The sequence below is a fragment of the Chiloscyllium punctatum genome, chromosome 27, assembly GCF_047496795.1.
Source record: "Chiloscyllium punctatum isolate Juve2018m chromosome 27, sChiPun1.3, whole genome shotgun sequence".
In the NCBI taxonomy this organism is placed as follows: Eukaryota; Metazoa; Chordata; class Chondrichthyes; order Orectolobiformes; family Hemiscylliidae; genus Chiloscyllium; species Chiloscyllium punctatum.
The window spans coordinates 26,184,436-26,206,735 of NC_092765.1; the positions used below are offsets into that span (position 1 = coordinate 26,184,436).

At 40.9% G+C, this 22,300-nt stretch overlaps 1 protein-coding gene across 5 annotated transcripts in view; it reads right to left on the bottom strand.

The window, feature by feature from the left end:
• Positions 1–22,300, bottom strand: part of LOC140453569 (calcipressin-3-like) — a 172,626-nt gene that overhangs the window by 66,052 nt on the left and 84,274 nt on the right. The gene's annotated exons all lie outside the window — the stretch shown is intronic.

Genomic DNA, 22,300 nt, shown 5'->3' on the forward strand with positions numbered 1-22,300 from the left:
CTCCCTGTAACCACTAAGTCTTCACACGTTCAAGCAGTCAGAAGGATTAACTCACAGCCTTCAGAGTTGGAAGATTATTACATCTTTTGCTTGAGGACTATCGATATTGGTTCTATTCTTGACTTTGTGTGGTCTATTAAGACTCTCTCCCCTGAAAGATCATTTATCTCTTTGATGGCCTTTGTTTAGGATGTTGTTCCTGCTAAACTAGGAAGATGTTCCATTACTTATTTAGAAGACCTCTAACCTCTGTAATGTCTTCTGCTGTGGAATTTGTCCTTACTGAATTTGGCAACTGCTCCGTAGCTTAATCTGGGGACATTTAATCTCATGAATTCTTTTCAGGGAAGGTAGCTGAAACAAGTGTTTTCTTTTTGATAGCATCCTGTATTTCTGAGTCAGGCAATTGCTTCTTGACAATATCTCAGATCTCAGTGCAATGTAATTCCTTATTGGCCATGTTGTGAAATCTGTGAACGTTAGTCATCCCATCTTAATGTTGGCTTCCATGGAGTGGTATGCAACCGATCTTTAATCTTTATTCTCAGTCTGCTAATTCCATCCATGTTGAAGTAAATAAACTCTTAGCTTCAATTTGTAGACTAGGTTGAATATCTTGGATCGGCTTCTATACTTTTCTTATTGGTGAACCAACATGTTTATGTCTGCAATCATGCTTCTCAAGGATTGATGCTGACTTAGCTCTGTCACTACTGCTGTTAATTTGTCCTTGGAAGGTGAATTGAAATATTCCTCTTGAATTTATATCAGTTATACAGTTTGTTCACCAGGCTCTGCTGGTGCTTAAGAAGTTCAGTTTAAGAATTATCAAGGACCTCAATTGTGTTGCACTGCTCATTCATTTCCTTTTCATCTGCACCTTCTTGCTAACTTTGCTGTTGTCCATCATCTGAATTTTCTTCAGTCATCGTAGGGCTATTTTATTTCCCTTGACCTGAAGGCTCATCAACTGTGTTGTGTGGTAATGCTGGTTTATTTAGTTGTTTTTGAAGCTTTAAATACTGCAATAGAGCATCTCTGTATTCTGCATGGCTTAGAGGAGTTTTCTGTATTTTTGCAATCAAAATGGAGGTCTCCCACCTGCTGAAGTCAAAATGGAAGCAAACTGATTTTTTCCCCCCCAGGCAAAATGAATGATTTTCCAATTTTCACAGCCTAACAAAGACCCATTCTTTTCCACAGCCTTCCAAAAGGAACCCTGGTGCTTGTGTTCTTAATAAATTCATCCCAACTTGACCATAGTTTAAATTAAGGATCTTCCAATCTGATCACTGTTTTCATAGTCTGTTTACCATTTTTTGTTAGACTTTATTTGTCTAGACTTCTAAGTTGCCCTTTATTTGTCTTAATTTGAGCTTCAAAATGTTAATGTTACTGCCACCTTGATCTTAAATACTTCTATGGCTCTGGATTTCTGTATTCCAGCTGATATATTTCATGGTTTCAACTCACTATGGTGCCAATACGCATTGTGAGTTGTAAGTATTCCTTTTTAACTCTTCTAACCTCCTCAGTCCCTTTTGTGCCTTTGAAATTTCACCCTTAAAATGAGATTTTTAAGTTTACTCACAGAGCTCTAATATTTGTTCATTTGATAGCTGAACCTCTAATTAGCGCTGTTGCTACAGATACACGCTTTCTGATCAATACGTAACTGTCAAGTGTGAATAGCTTCAGCACTTACTAGGTCTGAAGTAAAAGCCTTTACTATTAAGCACAGTTTCACTTTGTTGATCTTCCATGAGTTTCTCTAAAGGCAATTTCTCTGTTCTGCTGCTCCACTACTCCTGTTGCTACAGGCAATATGATTAGTGCTTAAAACCGTGAAATCTTTAAAGCTATAAACATCCAGTACTGCACTTGGGTCGACTGGAATTCTTTGTTCTGGATCTACTGGAATTCCCATTACTGTCAGTTTCTGCCATTAGCCAACAATGCCCACAGTTGATACCATTTAGAATGGTGCAGCTAAATTAAATTCCAGTTTCCATTGCTGCTCACTATATTGCATTAGTTTTGGGATACAAACCATTGGCAACTATGGTTGGAGAAATGTACTGCAAGCAACTGAGTCTTCGCAGGAAGAAACAATTTTATTATTCATTCACAGGATGTAAGTCACTGCCTAGGCCAACATTTATTGCCCCCAGAGAGCAGTTAAGAGTCAGTTGCATGTAGGCCTGACCAGGTAATGAGAGCAATTGCCTTGCCAAAAGGATATTGGTGACCTGGATTGTTTGTAACCCCCAATCAACAATGGTTTCATGGTCATTGTTAGACATTTGATTCCAGATTTTTATTGAAAATAAATTCCACCGTCTGTCAAATTGAGATTCAAATCCAAACCCTCCAGAATATTACCTGGATTGCTGGATTAATAGCCAAACGACAATACCACCAGGCCATCACCTCCACTGCATGGTAACATTCAGATACAAGTTACACTAACAAGCTAAACACTATTAATAAGCCTGTGAAGAAATCTGATGTAGATCATCACACCTTGAAATCTTTAGATGTTCTGCTTTATCCACTTCGAAGCCTGTATTGGTGGAGCTGAACTCAGTTTTCATTAATCATCAATCATTGCCTGGGGCCTTGGATAATGAGGAGGGAAGAAGCAACTGGGCATGAGTCACACCTTCTGCAATTGCATGGGAAGGTGTTAGGTGTGTGGGGAGATACTGAGACTGAAGGAGGAGTGGACCTAGGTATCCCAAAGGGAATGTTCCCTGCAGAAGGCTGACAAGGGTGGGGAGGGGTCTATGTCTCTGATGGTGGCAATCTGATGGAGCTGGGGGAAATGATGGCGAATGAACCTTTGGATATGGATGCTAGTGGGGTGGTACATGAGGACCAGGGAACTCTATTGCTTTGTGGGAAGGAAGAGAAAGGATGACGGCTGAAGTGTGGGAGATGGATTAGACACAGCTAAGTGCTATGATAACTACAGTGGTGGGGAGTCCTCAGTTGAAGAAGTGGGTGGACATTTCAGAGGCCCCCTTATAGAAGCTGGCAGACATGATGGAGATAGAGAAACTGGAAGAATGTAATAGGCAGCAGGGTGAAGGATGTATAGTCACAGTAACTATGGGAGTTAGTGGGTGAACATCAGTGGCCAGCCTACTCCAGAAATGGAACCAGGGATGTTGTGGAAGGAAAGGGAGGAGTCAGAGATGGATGAGGCGAAAGAGAGAGTAAGGTGGAAACTGGACAGAGAATAGATTAAATTTTTCCAATTCCAGATGGGAGGGGAAAGTAGCATTGATGATGTCATCAGTATACCAGAGAAAAAGTTGTGGGCGAGCGCCTGGGTCAGACTAGAACAAGGTATGCTCCACCTACCCCACAAAGAGACCGGCATAACTGGGGCTCATGGCCATATCTTTGACATGAAGGAAGTGGGAGGTGTTGAAGGAGAATTTGTTCAAAGCGAAGACAAGCTCAGTCAGGTGGAGGGGGGTGGTGGCGGATGATGGTGGTTCGGGCCTTTTTTCCAGGAAGAAGCAGAGAGCCCTGAGATCATCCTGGCAATACAAACAGTGAGTACAACTCTGTTAATGAAGAGCTTCTAAATGGATTTATCCACTTCTCTCAGCTTAATTTGATGGAAGGCCTCAAGTTGCTCAGGTGATTATTGAGTTGCCTTGAAATAATGTCAGGCTTGCTGAAAATGAATTGGGGTTCCTACCAGTTTAACAACTAGTGGACATGGTGGGACATGGATGTGTAAAGGGATTATGGTGAAGCAGAAGCAGCTGGAGCCTGCAAACTGGAAATTGTGAAACTGATGTAAAGCATCAGATGATGATTTACCTTAAGTACTCCTTGTGGTATTGAGTTCCACATTGTAAAGACTCTATAGGGAAATGGGGTTTTCCTGAATTCTCTTTATGCTTCCTAGCTTCAGATTCCTCCATACACAAGAATGGTGGCAGAGGCCTGAATCCAAAGGTCTTATTCCCAAACATGGTACCAATAATTTCTAAAGAGGGAGTGGGGGCAAATTCTAATCTGCATATCTATAGATCATAGAGGTGACTGCTCTCACTGAAGTGCAAATGCCCCAGGTTGACTGGATTTTCATTAGTGTAATGCCAAAACATGACGTTAGGCCTGTGAGAAGATGATATAAAGCTGCAGAATTAAATGGTGACATATGATACCTCTTGGAGTGGCAAGCTACCCTTGACAATGTTGACTTCCCACACAGATGTTATGGGACAAGTGTCCTTTGGGAGAGTTCAATGTCTTTTGGGATTGTTGAAAACATATGTATGTAAATAAAAGTGCCCAAATCAAATTAAACCACCAAGAGAGCTGTCAAGCTATCAATACATTTACAACTCACACCCTTTAAATATTTTGGCAGGTGAAACTATCCACAGTAAGAAAGAATAGTGCTTGTTATTTCACTCTGTCTATTGACATAAGTCTGAGAATTATACGATTACTGCTGCATGACTGATTCCACCAACCTTTTATTACTGCAGTGGGGTACCTGCCAGTTTACAATTTGATTTACAGCTTTGTTATATAGTCTTTGAAGTAGGACTATAAATTCCAGTGCTCATGTTTATAACAGATTAAAGAAACTGAAGTGTAGTGACTAAGATTCTATCAATAGGAGTATTTTAAAAAGAATATTTGTCAAATGACATTTAAGAAATGGGGGGAATAAGGCCGTGTGACAGTGAAGCCTTTTGTTGTTATTTTAATCTTGCCATTATTCCAACAACCTGCTGACATTACGAGTTTGGCTTGCTCTTGATTCTCTGACAGGAAATAATTATTCAACATGTCATGTCCGTGTTTCCAAAATAATGGGCAGGATTTAATACCCACCACTGAGGTGGTTTTGAGGTGGTGTTGGAGTTAGGGGGTGGTGATGGTGGTGACGAGGGGTGGGTACATCTGAGTTGGGTAAAAAGGTGCAGCATGGAAATCCCATTGCCATCCTAACTCCCACAGCTCAAGCTCCAGGTTAGAAAAGTAGGCCTTCCCACCTGGAGAACCACTGGAGGTGGTTCAGACATCATTCAAGGGTCATTTAAGGGTCTCAAGCTGTAGTTTCTGGAATTCTGCCAGCAAAAAGGGAAAGAATACACCACTTGAGAAGATTGCCAGCTAGCCCTGTTTTGTTGAAGAATTGCATTCAATTAAAAACACTAACTTTGTTCTTCTGTCCACAGATGCTCCAGACCTGCTGAATATTTCAGCTCTTTCAGTTTTTATTTCAGCGAAGTCAGTCTCTGTGGTCTGCAGGGGTGTGTTCAGGCATTTGCAATCCAATTGAAGGTGCAGAAACTGAGGAGGGAGGGGGAATTCAGCTCCATAGGACATAGACCCTCAGCTTGCTGGTTAGCATACCTACCCCTTGTTTTTCCATCCCACTCCAGTTCTCTCTCTCTCTCCAAAGATCCATCATTCAAGGGTCCAATGCAACAGAATCAGAGAATATCACTGTTAATGAAGAGTTTCTAAATGGATTTATCCACTTCTCTCAGCTAAATTTGGTGGAAGGCCTCAAGTTGCTCAGGTGATTATTGGGTTGCCTTGAAATAATGTCAGGCTTGCTGAAAATGAATTGGGGTTCCTACCAGTTTAACAACTAGTGGACATGGTCCCTTCCTTGAAAACTAAACCTTTGCCAAAGTCTCAATTCTCAATCAAGAACTACCATACCGGTCATAGAGATGTACAGCATGGAAATAGACCCTTCGGTCCAACCTGTCCATGCCGACCAGATATCTCAACCAAATCCAGTCCCACCTACCAGCACTTGGCCCATATCTTTCCAACCCTTCCTATTCATATACCCATCCAAATGCCTTTTAAATGTTGCAATTGTACCAGCCTCCATCACTTCTTCTGGCAGCTTATTCCATACACGTACCACCCTCTGTGTGAAAAAGTTGCCCCTTAGGTCTTTTTTATGTCTTTCCCCTCTCAACCTAAACCTATGCCCTCTAGCTCTGAACCCCCTGACCCCAGGGAAAAGACTTTGTCTATTTATCCTATCCGTGCCCCTCATAATTTTGTAAACCTCTGTATCGATATGGGATAGAATTTCTGAATTGCAAGTCATTTCACTTTATGAATTATGATCATTTGCAGAAATATGTTAATTGTGTGGACATACACAATGTTGCATTCAGTTATCATAAATACTCTGAAGTTAGAACTTTTTCTTCATTTATTTAGAAGATCCCATCTACAATTTAAGCCAGCCAAAAATATTCTCCAATTAGATAACCTCTCAGTTTTAACAATGGCACTTACAGGCACATTACTGCCTTACATTGTCTGCATTTATATCAAAACTAACACAATGAGAAAGTGTTTTGATACAGTTTAATCCTGTTGTAACCCAGAATTAAAACAGAATGCCAAGGAAGAGCCAGCATTTGATTTTACTTTGTTGAATTATTTTGATAATCTTAAAGTTTCAGTTCAAACAGCGAAAACCAATCCGAGAGAATTTTTTTAAAATCTCCTACTTGGATGTGGAGGATATTTACACAAAATAAATCTAGGAATTTAGAAGGGAGATACACTCATACACAACTAGCTGTCTAAAAACTGGAATCTTCCAGAATCTGAGTATTTTTAGAATGTGTCGTACGTATTTCTTTAACATTTTACACAACTAACTAATCTGGATAATTTGACTTGGTGCAGCATGACATTGGATGGGTTATCTATTTTGTCTCTTAGGAGCCAGTTCGTCCCTCCACTCCAAGTGACCCTTGACCCCACATGGCCACAGATTGGCTGGATCTAACCCTGCACAAGTTACATGACCAAAAGTTTGGCAAAATCCAGCAGTGAACTGAGTTTTGAAATAGTGCATCTGTAATTGGGAAATAAAAGTATAAGGACTATGGGGAAACCAACACTAAAACCATTGCTGATTGTTAGGAAAAACCCATCTGGTTCACTAATGTCCTTTAGGGCAACTGCTGTCAGTTCCTGATCTGGCCTATACGTGACTCCAGATCACAGCAATGTGTTTGACACTTTACTGCCCTTTGGGCAATTGGGACAGGTAATAAATGCAGGCCTGGTCAGTGACACCCATGTCCTGTGAATGAATTTTAAAAAAGATGAATAAGTCATGGGCCATAAAATGGTACAGGACATTTTAAGAGGCTGAATGGCCTACTCCTCTGTTTAGGTTTTGAACACAATTCCTTGCCAATCTCTTTCCCTGTTCAGGGCTTCATTGGCAGCACTGTGTAACAGCATGATAGAAATGGAAAACACTCAGAGATGAAAGGTAAACTACTGCTCTGCGGCACATAATTGCATGTCAACATGTAGCACACTGAGTTCAGTGCACTGGTTATACCATCTGCCAATTGTAAAGTGCACACCTGAAAACATACACTCACTCACAAATTTACCACAGAACAGATGCGCTTTGAAGAAAGGGCCTCAGACATGCAGAGTGGCACAGCAACACTTTTATTCAGCGGCGGGGAAGGGAGTGAATAGCAGTTGAGTTGATGTAAATAATTTACTACATAAAGGACAAGATATTTATTGGCAGTGGTATGGAAGCAAACTGTTCATCTGGCCCTCATTTTGAAAATGGCAGGTGGTGCGGGGGATTATTTTTATTCAAATAAAACAAATGATTAAACTGAGTTTCTGTTATCTCTTCTGCACCAAAGGTGCAATTATTAAACTGGAGATAAAAAGGCCACACAGTTTTTGGTTTGGACTGATGATCACACACACACAAAACTCAGAAATGCCTCTAAAAATAGGAAACATATTAAGTTACGAAGCAAAGATTGATTTGCAATACCACACTGAAGGCTTGTGATGTCACTGCAACACTGATACCAAGTTGAAAACAGTTTAGGATTTGGAAAATAATAGTTCAAAAAAATTTGTTTGAGATTTATCCATCAGAAACAAGCAACTGAGAACTAGTTGGGGATAAGGAGATTAGAAAACCTGGGTTCTTCTTGTTCGAACAAGAGAAGCTTATATGAAAATTGACAAAAGGTATTGAAAATCTTGAAGGATTTTAACACAGTAAACAAAATGGAACAGTTTCCAATTACACAATAGGTGGTAACCATAGGACACAGGTTAAAATGAAATTGGCAGAGCCAGGGAAGATCTGAAGAAAAACAGTTGTGGAACAAGTGGTTATAACCTGAAATACATATCTAAATAATGGTGGAAGCAGATTCAATGATGAAGTTTCAAAAAGAAATTAGGAGGGGAAATATCTGCAGTGCCATGGGTAAATGTTGGGAAACGGTTAATTATTCAGTTAACTAAGAAAAACTATTGAGCATGTGCAAAAATAAGCCATATCTTTGTTAAGTCTGATCACATGGAACTGGAGCCTGAGTCTGTAGGGTTCCAGAAAACATAATCTCTTACCTATCCTTGTACATAGTTATATTTAATATAACTTGTTAATGTCCATTCAACAGAGCATTAACCACAACTTGGAACACCATTAACAGTGGGCTGAATATCCTCCTTATTTGCTGTATCACTGACGTCTGGTCAGGCTTGACCTTGCAACATCCTTCAATCATTCATCCTACTGTCAGTTTGGCAAAAGAAGAAACATGTATGTTCAATGCAGAAGAGCCAGTCTGTGCTTCAGGTAATCCTATTTGCCCATGCATCAATAGGGTCCAATAAACCAGAAATGCTACCTTTCTCACTATCTTCATAAATTTCTGGCAATCTTGTAAATCAGAGTTTAAAATGATTTAAAGTTTCATGAAGTAGAATTGTGCAGCTGGATTTGGTAGACACTTCCAGTAATTATTACCGTCACTGGGAAATATGGTAGGTTTTGAATGAAAGAGTCCTTTAGCAGCGATTACAAAGTCCTAGTTACATTAAAACACCACTACTGTCTGATACTTGCAACCTCATCCAACAGTTTTAGTAACAATGATGGTTTCTGCAACAAACATCAAGTTAAATTGTCTTATTAGCGAGGTTTGTGTGTTCAAGCAGTGACGAGTTGCTTCAGTACAGCACAATATCCAATCCTTCTCCTTAGGCAGTTCCTTGCAATAGGAAATTGCATGCTTCCACTCCAGTTCAATGGGTTCTGAGGTGGCTGGTAAGTTCAATGCCTGATCTGCAGACTGTGCCACATACAGGACATGTAATGTTTGAAGGGTTGGGTAGATGAGTTGTTTAGAGGTTTATATATACTCCGACAGATGCCTTGCATTTGCCTCAGCATGTTCGTAATGAAGTCTCTTGATATGATTAGTACCTTGCCAGATGAACCTTCTCCATTTTGGTTGATCTTAAGCCAGGGACTCCCATGGGTCAGCAGGAAAGTTACATCTCTTCAGCGATGCTTTGAGGGCATCCCTGAGGCACATTTGCTGTTCTCCTGGCAATTTCCTGCCTCGACCAAGTTCTGAGCAGAATAGTTCCAGGTAGATCTATTTATACCTTATGCTGTTAACAAAGACCTAATTCTTCTTGAGTTACAAATTATTCAATCTCTTTCACTCTATCATTACAATATTCACACTGCGCTCCTAAAGCGTTAAGGAGCCATATTCTGTGTGTGACTTTGATCAGTTCTATATAAAAATCTAGAAAAATCTATGGTATATAACTCAATAACGACTGAATGTTACTGACCAATATAGAAAAGACTGCAGCTATAAAAATAATTTCAAACTATAATTAAGATTTATAAACATATTTAATTTATAATTCTTCAATACTTGGAATAATCACATAAAAATGTATTTGGCTAATATAGTTCAAAATATTAAAAGAGAAATTTAAACATTTCAGCTTAAATGTTCAGCACCAATTTCTGTTCTGGAAGCAGGGGACATGGCTGAGTTTTAAATAGATACCTTGCATTTATCTTTACTCAGGAAGCATTAGCTAGCCAGACTGTGGTGTCAGAGGAGGAAATTCATTCATTAGAAGAATTCAAAAATTAATGAAATGGAGGGATTAGATAAGCTGTTGTTACTTAAGAGTTGACAAGGCACCTTGAGTAGATGAAATGTATTCAAGGGCACCGAAGGAAGTGAGAATGGAAATAATTGGCCAGTGGCACTAATTTGCTCTTGTCTTTAGACTCCACTAGAGTCAGAGCATTGTAGAATTGTAAATGTACATCCTTGTTCAAAAAAGGAGTAACGATAAGCCCAGCAATTACAGACCAGTCAGTTTAACTTTGGTGGTGGAAAACGTCTGCAAACAATAACTTGGGATGGAAATAATAGCCACAAACACAAATGTGGGTTAATTAATAAGAGTCAGCGTAGATTTCTTAAGGGAAATTCATATTGAATTTACTTTCAGCGTTTTTGAAGAGGTGACAGAGAAGGCTGATATAGATAACGCTGTTTATGTGGTGTACATGGACTTTTAAAAAGTGTTTGAAACAGTGCCACACAACAGACTTGAGAGCAAATTTAGAGTTCATGGAATACGTGGGACAGTATGAACATGGATTCAAAAATAACCGATGCTAGGAAACAGAGAGTAATAATTAATAGACAATTTCTTTGGGCTGGAGGAAGATTTGTCATAGAGTTCCCCAGTGGGCAGTATTGGGATCTTTGCTTTTCTTGATGTGCGTTAATGATCTAGACCAAGTACAGGAAATAATTTCCATAGCTGGGATCTAGACAAACCTAAGCAGCATATTGTAAACTATGAGGAGGACAGTGCAGAACTTCAAAAGACATTGCCAAAATGGTGGACCGGGCATATAGATGGCAGATGAAGTTCAGTGTGAAGGAATGTGAAGTGATACATTTTACTAGAAAGAACATGGAGAGACAGTATAAAAGATACAGGGGCAGAGGGACCTGGGCATATATGCGCTCAAATCACTAAAGGTTGCAAGACTGGTTGCGGAGAGTTAATAAAACATACATTATCCAAGGCTTTCTTAAGAGGAGCATAGAGTACAAGAAAAAGAATAGGTAAAAACTATGACTGCAGATGCTGGAAACCAGAGTCTAGATTAGAGTGGTGCTGGAAAAGCACAGCAGGTCAGGCAGCATCCGAGGAGCAGTAAAATCGACGTTTCGGGCAAAAACCCTTCATCCTGTATTCCTGATGAAGGGCTTTTGCCTGAAACGTCGATTTTACTGCTCCTCAGATGCTGCCTGAACTGCTGTGCTTTTCAGGCACCACTCTAATCTAGACACGAGAAAAAGAATGTTATCCTAAAATTGTACAAGACTCTTGTTAGATCTTAGCTGGAGTACTGTGTACATCTCTGAGAATCAGACTATAGGAAGGATGTGAACACATTGGACAGTGTGAAGAAGAGGTAGAGAAACTTCAGTTATGAAGATGAAGTTGAAAGTGGGGATTGCTTTCCTTGGAGTGAAGAAGACCAAGAGGATATTTGATCGAAGTTTTCAAAATCATAAGAGATGGAGAATGAGAGGTTACAATTTAAAATAATTTGTCAAAGAAGCAAAAGCACTTTTTCACACAGTGAGTAGTTAATGTCTTGCCTGGGAGTTAAGTGGAGGCAGGTTCAATCAAGACATTCAAAAGGGCATTATTTGAATAGAAACAATGTACATGGTTACAGAAAAAAGGCAGAAGGACACCAAGTCATAATGCACATTTGGAGGGCCAGTGCTGACACGATTGGCTTAGTGGCCTCCTTCTGCACTGTAACCATTCTACGACTAGCAGCTGTTAGTTGTAAGGATGGGGAGTCATCAGAACCAATTCTACACAGCTTTCTGGGCAAGGAAGCAAAGCTTTTGGATTCCTATAATCGCAGACCTTCATTCACTTGTGTCTGAATATTCTTACGGTTTTTCATGTTTGCAAAATGCTGATGGGGCACTTTGCCAGGTTAAAAAGGTTGAAAATGAAGTTTACACAGTTGGTTGGCTAGGAACTTTGTAAAGTTCATTTTGTTCCAGAGGTATTAATGTTGCAGCTTGGGCAAAGTCAAACTGGTATGAGGTTTGGCAGAACTCCATCTTGTTGCTCTTATTCCAGCGATATATGGCACGTTTTAAAACAAAATGTTACTAAATCAAGTGCACTTTACTTTAATTCCTAATGTGGCAGCAATCCTGGGTTCAATTTGCTTCAGTAAGTCTTTCTGAATGTTCTTTGAAGAAAACTTTCAAATAAAAGGATTAGCTAGAATTCTGCAGCCTAACCATCTTAAGTTTCATGTTGCAATGCAGAATCAAAGGGAGATAGTTAAGAATAGCCACTGAGTGTGCAGAATAAGAGAACTATGCAACTGAATGTAGAGCATCACTGTCATAGCTTGGGTCAATGACAACATCCAGTATAATTCAGCTTCTCCATCAACAACCTGAGTCATTATTCTACTTCTGAAGTGATGCAATTAGCTTTTAGCGTTTGTGCAGCAAAACAGAAAAATAAAACTAAGTTTAATTTTTGTTTTATTTTATAACAATTAAAATAGCTGCTTCAAACAGGCTGGACTATCAAACAAAGACAATAAAGGCTGAATCTTATGTTACATTGGCTAAGTGTGAGTTGCATCAGGTTTCTTGGAAGGACTCTCTCTCATCATGAGGCTAACCAAGATATCTTGCTAAACTTATTAGCTTCCTCACACCCAGTTCTATCCCCATATGACTCTGTACCATCTCTGGGACAATTCATCACTCAAAAGATCTGCAGCCCTGGCTGCTGGGTCAGGGTTAAAAGGGCTTAGTGCACCGGATGAGCAAGGACAGAATCTGAACGTGTTGGAGAAGAGGAAGATAGCGTTGCGATTCTCTGACAGGGACCTGGTGGAGGGGGTGGTGCAAAGGAGGGGTGACTTCTTCTGGAGTATCAGAACAAGAGACCTTGCCACTAGACCCTGGTCAGAGCTTGCCAACAGAGTCAGTGCCATCAGAGGAACAGCCAGCAGTGCCACAAGAACATCAGTGGTCTTCTCTGCTTCACGTTTAAGTATCGCCATTCTTCCGCCTCACACTCACTCTCTGCTAGAACACCTGCCTCCCACCAAGGTTCTAGCTCATGACTGTCAGTAACATCTTCCCTTACTCGTTCTCATTAACTTCCAGGCTTCCACACTACCAACTCTGCACGACCTCTCTGGGACTCCTCACCAGCAGTAACTGCCGTGGCACTCACACTCACCTCACTCAATTCCTCCCTTTCTCTCAAGAAAAAGACACCTCACAATAGGGTTGAAAGGGTGGACGGGTGCCTGACATTCAACTCTTCAATGCCTGAGAATTGAGAATCCTACTCCTCACTGATGAAAACTGAGACCACTCCTGCAGAGATATTGAGATATCCACGCCCTGACAACCAAGCATCACTCTTCATTCCACTGCAATCTCTCAGCACGGTAGAGGTAAGGTCACCACACTGTGGTGAGGAGTTCCAGAGAGGCCATGCAGAGTTGCTAGTGTGGAAGCCTGGAGGGCAATAAGAACAAGTGAGGGAAGATGTTGCAGACAATTGTGAGCATGAACCTCAGTGGGAGGGCTGATTCTCATTAGAGAGACAAACAACTGGTGGTGGTTTAACCTGAGGGTCACCACACTCAAGCAAGATTGAGAAGGAGAATCCTTCATTGAACCCACACTGTTGGTGTCTCTCTGCATTGCAAACCAGGTGTCCAGCCAACTCAACTAAACAGATTTCCATTCTTTTAGTAAGCCTGTTGTCAATGTAAGTCATTGCACATCTAACCATTACCCCGCAAAGCCTTCTCTCTCTTTGGTCTCATAGGCACTGCCAGGCTGTCCACCATCTCTGTAGAGATACTGCTGGCTCCTCCCAAAGCTCCCTCCTCAACCTCTCAAGATAAAGGTACCAAAGCCAAAGACGAAGCATCAGCAAAACTCTGTCCTAAACCCCCTCAATCAGCCCAGGTACTGACACTTCAATGGGAGATTAAGCTTTGAACATTTGGTTGCACAAGTTGGTAAACACCTCAGTGTGCCAGCTCCGCAGCTGGGCTGAGGAGGAAATGCCCCAGGCAGCTGGCACTTGGAGAGCTGATGAAGACCAGGCTGCTGCTCATCCCCAGGAAGGAGAGAACCCCTCACGTGTAGACAATCAAGGACTTCATCAGATCACACAGGGAGCCACAGGAGTAGCAGCAGCAGACAAGGATGTGGTGCCCAGTGGCCCTCAATGCTCAGAAACTGCAGCAAGTCATGTGAGCGGCTGGATGTCTGCAAGGATGTTGGCAGCTGCCACAGAGAGCCAGATCCAGTACCCTCAGGGTCTGCTGCAGAGAGTACACAGCCCTGCACTCCATCATCCCAGCCACTGGTCCTCAGGAATGAAGGTGGTGACAAGGGACACAGGGAGTTTGGTGAGCACACCAGGTGCCTGGTCCTCACAAGGAAACTGGGCAGTCCCAGGAGTCGGCCAGCCTGAAGACAAACCACATATAATGCTCCTCAAGAAATCTGCTCTCAAGACATTCCCGAGGTGACTGGGCCCTTCACCTGCATCCTGCCCCTGCACTCACACCTACCCCTTCCCCCCAACCCCCACCTCCCAAGCTTTGAAAGTTGTGCTAAAGAGAGCTTCGGCTGCAGAAAATCCTCAGAATGGCCAGGGACATCCAAATCCAGGTTAATCTGATCAAAGCTCCAGGGCCAATAGCTGAGCAGGCTTCCTCCACTCTGGGTTGAACCATGGAATACACTGAGATGTAGCAGGAGAAAGACAAAGAAGAAATGAATGACATTGTCTCACTTTTGTACAAATGTGTTTATTTTGCTCTTACATTCAATTTTTTTTAATGTAACTTTGCCAGCATGATGCCTAATGTCATGTCCATACAGGATGTACAATGGATCAATGTCTGTGTTTAGAGTTGGCAGCAAGAGGAACAATGTACCTACAGGGCAATGGGTAAGGGATGGTGCCCTTAGCTTGCTGTGTCAGAATGCCTGATTGTGGGTGCCTCCATGAACTTACTATCACCCCCTTTAAATGGAAACATGTTGCTGCCTTCTCACTTTACCACTTGGCAAAACCATAAGAGATGCAGCAAGATGGTCCCGACAGCAAGATAGGCCTCGCAGACCTTTCCTCTGAATCGAGCACAAATCTCATCGTAGCCCACCTGACTCAGACCCTGCAAGATTCTGTCATCGGGTTGGATTTTGTCACCTGATATGTTAATTGGCCGTGACACAAGCGGGTGTTGGAGACTTTAAATTCAAATTCCTCACCTGACAGCCAGCTACTATTTTGACTGACATGGAAAATGTGATAGATGGAAATCTAATGCTCACACACAGTAATGTTGGTTCAAATTTCTGTCTCAGCTTTCAATTTTTCCATGTTCAATATCTTCAACAAAGTGGATAGATTCTTGAAGGGTGTACCAGGTCGTTTGACTTGCAATCTGGGGTCAGCTAGCTCAGTTGTTTGGACAGTTGGTTTGCAACGCAAAGTGATGTCAACCGTGTGGGTTCAATTCCTGAACCAGATGAAGTTACAATGAAACTTAAACTCACTCCCTTGCCTGAGGTAGGCTGATCCTTATGTTAAACCACCACCACTTGTCTTGCTGAGTCAACAGCCCAGTAATCTCTCTGGGACTATGTTGACCTGTACCTAGGAAGAAGCCTGTTGTAGAGTTGGAAACATCTTAATCAGGAGGTTTAAAAGATACTAACTTCAAACATCAAAATTAGGTGTTGTATGACAAATTGAGTGTGTTTTATTTGCAGTTACTGATGACAGGACTCTGTCGTAAAACAGATATGACTATTAAATGAGCAGTATTGCACAAATGCTCACAGACATTAGGGTACTCAGTCCTAAATGGTCCCTTATTCTGACACTCCACACCTCAGGTTGAAGATTACATTCGCTCAATGATGGATTTGTAGGTAGATGGGGCCCATAAATTTCCCCAATGCCCTTGTCACTGAGGCCCTGCCAGTCCTGATGGTTCTGCACTTTAGGAACTACTTGCAGCCCCAGATGTATTTACTGTACCTAGTGGCATGCTGGGATTAGCAGGATTGGCTGGTAGCTCTCAGGACTCTTGTCTGATTAAAGGCAGGAGATGCATCTCCAGTCCACTAATGGAGTGACAAGTGACTAAGGAGCAGCCTACATTGGAGGCAATGCATTTGGAGCTGAGTCTCCTGACAGTGGTAAGGGAATACATGTAATCTTAAAAATCCTGGTTCTGGTTTTCTAGACTTTCTAGAAAAGAGAAATAGTCTCTCAGTATTAACTTACCATGTCCCTTCAGAAGTTTGCATGTTTCAAGATCACCTCTCATTCTTCTGAAGTCCAGCGAAGACTTGAGGGCTATTCTACTCAATCAGTCCTCACTGTAATGACCTTCTCAATCAGGAATTTATCTGGTAAACATTTGTTACATTCCCTCAAAAGTAAGGTAAATCTTTCTTTAGGCAAGACAACTGAAACAGTATGTCACATTCTAGATGTGGTCCCATCTAAGCTCTATATAATTGCAGCAAAACTTCCTTTATCTTATGTTCCAATTCCTTTGCCAGATGGCTAATATAACATGGACTTTTAAATTACTTGATGTATCTGTAAGTTAACTCTCTGAGTTGCATATAAGGACATCTAAAATCTTTTGAATACCAATGTTTTAGTGTCTAACCTTTGAAATACATATTCTGCTTTTCCACTCTTTCTACTTCCTCGCATTACACTCCATTTGCTTCTGCTTACCTAGTCGCTTAACTGGTTTAGATCGCTTTGTAGCACTGTTGCCTGCTCCTCAGAGTGTCCAAGGAAGGAAGTTTGTTAATCTTTCAATGATGGTACCTTCTAATAGATCTCCTCTACACCCATTCCAAAGTATTGACAGATTTTCTAAGGTGGACTGCCAGGATTGGACACAATATTCCAGTTGTGGTTTTAACTACAATTCAAAAAACATTTAGCATATCTTATTTGGATTGATGTTGCTTACTTTTAAACACCAGAAGCAAATGCGCTGCTTGTTTAAAAACAAGTCTTATCAAATTGTCCAGCCACCTTTAAGAATATGTATGTGTAAAGTACAAGGTCTTTTTGTTCCTGTGCTCCGTCTAATGTTAAATACTTAATTTATAGTTATTTAACTTAGTTGAAAACTGAAATACATCTTACGGAAGTTCGTCCCTGTAAGTAGCAAAAAGATGTTTAAATGTAAAGGTTTCTGTCAGTCCAATTAGAACAGAGCCCGACTTTAGAGCAACTTTTCCCCACTTTGGGTTTTGTTTTAATTCAATAACAAAATAGCAAAAATAATTTCCATCACGTACCACATTAAACACACACAAACCGACTCTGGAATATAAATTCTAGTCAAGCTCAATCATCCAACACCTTAAAAGAAAACTTCTCCACAACAAAAGTCCCACAATATACCACAAGCAATTGCAATCAAGACTAATGGATTCCAAGGTGTTGTTGAACACACTTGTGCCAGATTTTTAGCAACCATTTACAAAGCAATCCAACCTCAATATCCAATAATATTTATTTTCTAGGTGATAAGAATGCAATGCAGATAACTTACAAAATATTGAAATTGCAAGGCCTTTACATTAGATAGACCTACCACCAAAATGGCAGGAAGAAACAGATGAGAGGGACAGGGAGCATGGTGTTGATAAATTCAAAAATAAAACAAATGGGAACATATCCCTTATCTGCTGTAAAAGGAGTAATTAGCATTTTTATGGTGATGCCTTTTGAACCATGTGAGCAACTCCTCTTGGAAAGGTGGCTCACATGCCCCACACATTCAAATCAAGCTTTCATAATACGATTAAGATCTCACTTTAAATTTAACTTAAGAGAAAGTGATCTTTTTATAGTAATGCTTGTGGGCAGTAAGGAAAGGGTTTCTTCCCTTTTCAAATAAATCTGTCCCTCTTCTGCTAAGCTTAGCCCTTGCCATGGTTGGTGACTTTCTCCTGACACATACACCTTTATGTTGGTGTGGTTGTGTTTTCTGTATGTATCACTAGAGGGAAAAATGATGCAATGAATTATGTGATTCAGACTTAACAGCCTCAGTTTGTTCTAATGGAGTTACCAACTCGGGCATGCATATAAGTTCTCCAAGTGTACTATTTTCACCAGTTTCTCAACTCCTCACTAAATGAATCTCTTAATTTTGTGCTACCCAATCCCTTCTGCGTGGTTGGTGCCTTAATGCTTACGTGCGATGGGAATATTCCCAACACAAGACCTGAGGAAGTGATGGAGGCTGGTACGATTACAACATTTAAAAGGCATCTGGATGGGCATATGAATAGGAAGGGTTTAAAGGGATATGGGCCAATTGCTGGCAAATGGGACTAGATTAATTTAGGATACCTGGTCGGCACGGACATGTTTATCCATTGCACAACCCAAATCTAACAAAGGATTAGCTTATTTTGTACTGTTTGGCATTATTCAACAAATATTATGATAGTCCACAGAATTATGATGTGCTTGTCAGATTGGTTTCTGGATCAGTGGTCAATTAGTCAATTCTGATAATCTAAATTATTGTATTAACTTATCTTAAAGTTCCTCTTCTCAAGATAGAAGAAAAAAAGCTTCAACACTGCATGATTTGAGATAACTTCCCATCTGGTCTAGATTTCTGATAAAGATCAGGGGTTATAAAAGGGTTAAGACGACACTCTGAACAGATCAATCTTTTAAACTATCTAATCAATAAATCCTGATGTGCCCATAGCTAAAATGTCCACTTGTTGATTAAGGTCACCACTCATCAATGGCTGTTAATGGTTACAAAGTTGATGAAGGTCATTTATCATCCATGGCTGGCAGGGTAATAAAGTCAATGATTTCTTGCAGTATCATTGTGTTCAAATTAGTTTAGGTTTACACATACACAGAAGACAAGAATTAGGGTCCATAAATATAAGAGAGTCACTAATAAATCCAATGAGAAATTCAGGAGTAGCTTCTCTATCCACAGAATGGTTAGAATGTGGATTTCACAGGAGTAGCCAGAAATAATAGCAGTGATGTGTTAAAGGGAAGTGAGTTGGCAAGAACAATAATAGGAAACTGGTACATAAGTTAGTTCTACTATTTTTTTGAGTCTATGCCAGGTCTCTGCAGGTATAATTTAGCTGATCCCACTTCTGTGTAAAAACTACATGTTCGAGAATCTACTGTTCATTGTGGACTTGAAGGTGCTATCTTTAATAAAATGGCAGAAGATTTGAATCAGACCAATTAGTCAACCTGACGAGAAGAGGACACAACTGATGATGAACATACAGGGCAAATGCAAGATAAGCTGAATATTGATCCATCAAAGGCTTAGAGGAGAAAATTGAATTAGTCTTAGTTACAGAGTTTACATTATACAACAGATGCCCATAGGTAAATTAATTTCCACTGATTCCAGCTCTCTCCTTGGCAAATGCCTCAGGCTGAACCAGATCATTTCAAAACTCAGGATCATTTGGGATTTCTTGCAGTATCATTGTGTTCAAATTAGTTTTAAGTTTACACATACACAGAACACAAGAATTTGAGTCAATAAATATAAGGTAGTCACTAATAACAGCAATATCTGCAGAATGGTTAGAATGTGAATTCCACAGGAGTAGCACATGTGATCCTCAGGTAAACTCTTAAACTCAAATCCATGTCTATCTATTTCCACCTCCACATTCTCATCCATCTCCACACGTGCTTCAACTCTTCTGCATCTGCAAGCATTCTCCATACCTTGGTTACTTTCACAATTGACCGCTCTAACACATTCCATCGTGCATTTTAGCACTATCATCTCTAGCTGGGAAAGAAAAAGAACTAATCTCATTGTTCATATTACATACAAAAGTTATACATCATTACAATCTGTTATTTCACCATCACTTTATCCCTCACTCCCCCAGCTAAGTGACAAATCTGATTCAATGAAGAAAGTGGAAGGCCATGCAAGGAACACTATCAGGCATTGCTGAACATGAGGTGTCAACTTGGCATAGCTACAAAAACAACAAAAACTTAAATCACTGTTTAGTAATCTCACAACCACCAAGTACACTTAACACTGGGGAGTGTTGCTGAACAAAGAGACCTTGAGTGCAGGTTCATTGTTCTTTGAAAGTAGAGTTGCAGGTAGATAGGATAGTGAAGTCATCACTTGGTATGCTTTCCTTTATTGGTCAGAGCATTGAGTATTAGAATCGGGAGGTCATACTGCAGCTGTAAAAGGTCATTGGTTAGGTCACTTTTGGAATAGTGTGTGCAGTTGTGATCTCCCACCTATCGGAATGATGTGAAACTTGAAAGGTTTCAGAAAAAATTTGCAAGCATGTTGCCAAGGTTGCTGGGTTTGACCTATAGGGAGAGGCTGAATAGATTGGGGCTGTTTTTCCTAGACTGTTGGTGGCGATGTACTGCAAGGATCTGTTTTGGGTCTACTGCGTTTTTGTCATTTTTATAAATGACCCGGATGAGTGTGTAGAAGGATGGGTTAGTAAATTTGCAGATGACACTAAGGTCGGTGGAGTTGTGGAAAGTGTGGAAGGATACTGCAGGTTTCAAAGGGCCATAGATAAGCCGCAGAGCTGGGCTGAGAGGTGACAAATGGAGTTTAATGTGGAAAAGTGTGAGGTGACTTACTTTGGAAGGAGTAACAGGAATAAAGAGCACTGGGCGAATGGTAAGATTCTTGGTAGTGTGGATGAGCAGAGAGATCTCGGTGTCCATGTGCATAGGTCCCTGAAAGTTGCCACTCAGATTGATAGGGTTGTTAAGAAGGCATGCAGTGTGTTAGCTTTTATTGGTAGAGGGATTGAGTTTCTGAGCCATGAGGTCATGTTATAGCTGTACAAACCTCCAGTGCAGCCACACTTGGAGTATTGTGTACAGTGCTGGTCGCCTCATTATAAGAAGGATGTGGATGCATTGGAAAGGGTGCAGAGAAGATTGACCAGGATGTTGCTTGGTATGAAGGAAAGGTCTTACGAGGAAAGGCTGAGGGACTTGAGGCTGTTTTCGTTATAGAGTTGAGAGGTGACATAATAGAGACATAAAAGATGATCAGAGGATTAGATAGAGTGGACGTTTTCCTTGGATAGTGATGGCTAGCATGAGGGGACACAGCTTTAAATAGAAAGTTGAAAGATATAGGACAGACGTCAGACGTAGGTTCTTTACTCAGCGTATAGTAAGGGTGTGGAATGCCTTGCCTGCTTTAAGGGCGTTTAAATGGTCATAAGATAAACAAATGGACCATAATGGAATAGCGCAGGTTAAATGGGCTTCAGATTGGTTTCATAGGTCGGTGCAACATTGACTGCCGAAGGGCCTTTACTGCACTATAATGTTCTATATTCTGTGGAGGTTGAGGGTGATTTTATAAAGGTTTTTAAAATCATGAGGGGCATGGATAGGGAAAATAGACAAAATCTTTTACCTCGGGTGGGGGAGTCCAGAACTAGAGGGCATAAGTTTAAGGGGAAAGGGGAAAGATTCAAAAGGAACCTAAGTGGCAATTTTTTCACATGGAGGGTGGTGTGTGTATGGAATGAGCTGCCAGAAGAAGCGGTGGAGGCTGGTACAATTACAACATTTGAGAGGCATCTGGATGGGTATATGAATAGGAAGGGTTTGGAGGGATATGGGCCAAGAGTTGACGAATGGGAATAGATGAGTTTCAGATATCTGGTTGGCATGGACGAGTTGGACTGAAGAGTCGGTTTCTATGCTGTACATCTTTTTGACTCTATAAGTCAGGATAATGTCTACCACGTCTCAACATGAAGGATGGTGGAGAGTTTGGCAATTAGTAAGAGAATGAGGCCCCAAGAGCATCCCCATCTATAACAGGAATATAATAGATCAAGCATAACCGTTTGCAACAATGTCCCAAAGAAACAGCAACCTTCGTCATGTTGCTGTAGCACAACAAAAATTTCAGAGATATGACCTGCTATCAAATGAAACTGGATTGCGACTACCCAAATTAATTTTGTATTGGATCCTGACAACCACCTTTCAAGCCAACAGTTTAGCTTAGATCAGATCGCAGAGATGAGAAAATCAGTGTTGCCCCAATGGTTCATTTTTTCAAACGTGACTGAAATGCTGTTCCTGCGGCATGTGTACCACAAACAGACTTGAAAGTGGAGAGTGGAGTGGAAGTGACTCTGCATTGCTGCTTGTCAGGGAAGAAAATGAATTGGGTTCATTTGGGGTAGGCATTCCTACTAAGGTTGGCAATCTGTCCCCAGCAGTGACTGACCAAATAGGGGGGGATACAGCTATGCAGCAAGTTAAGGTGGCTAGTGCT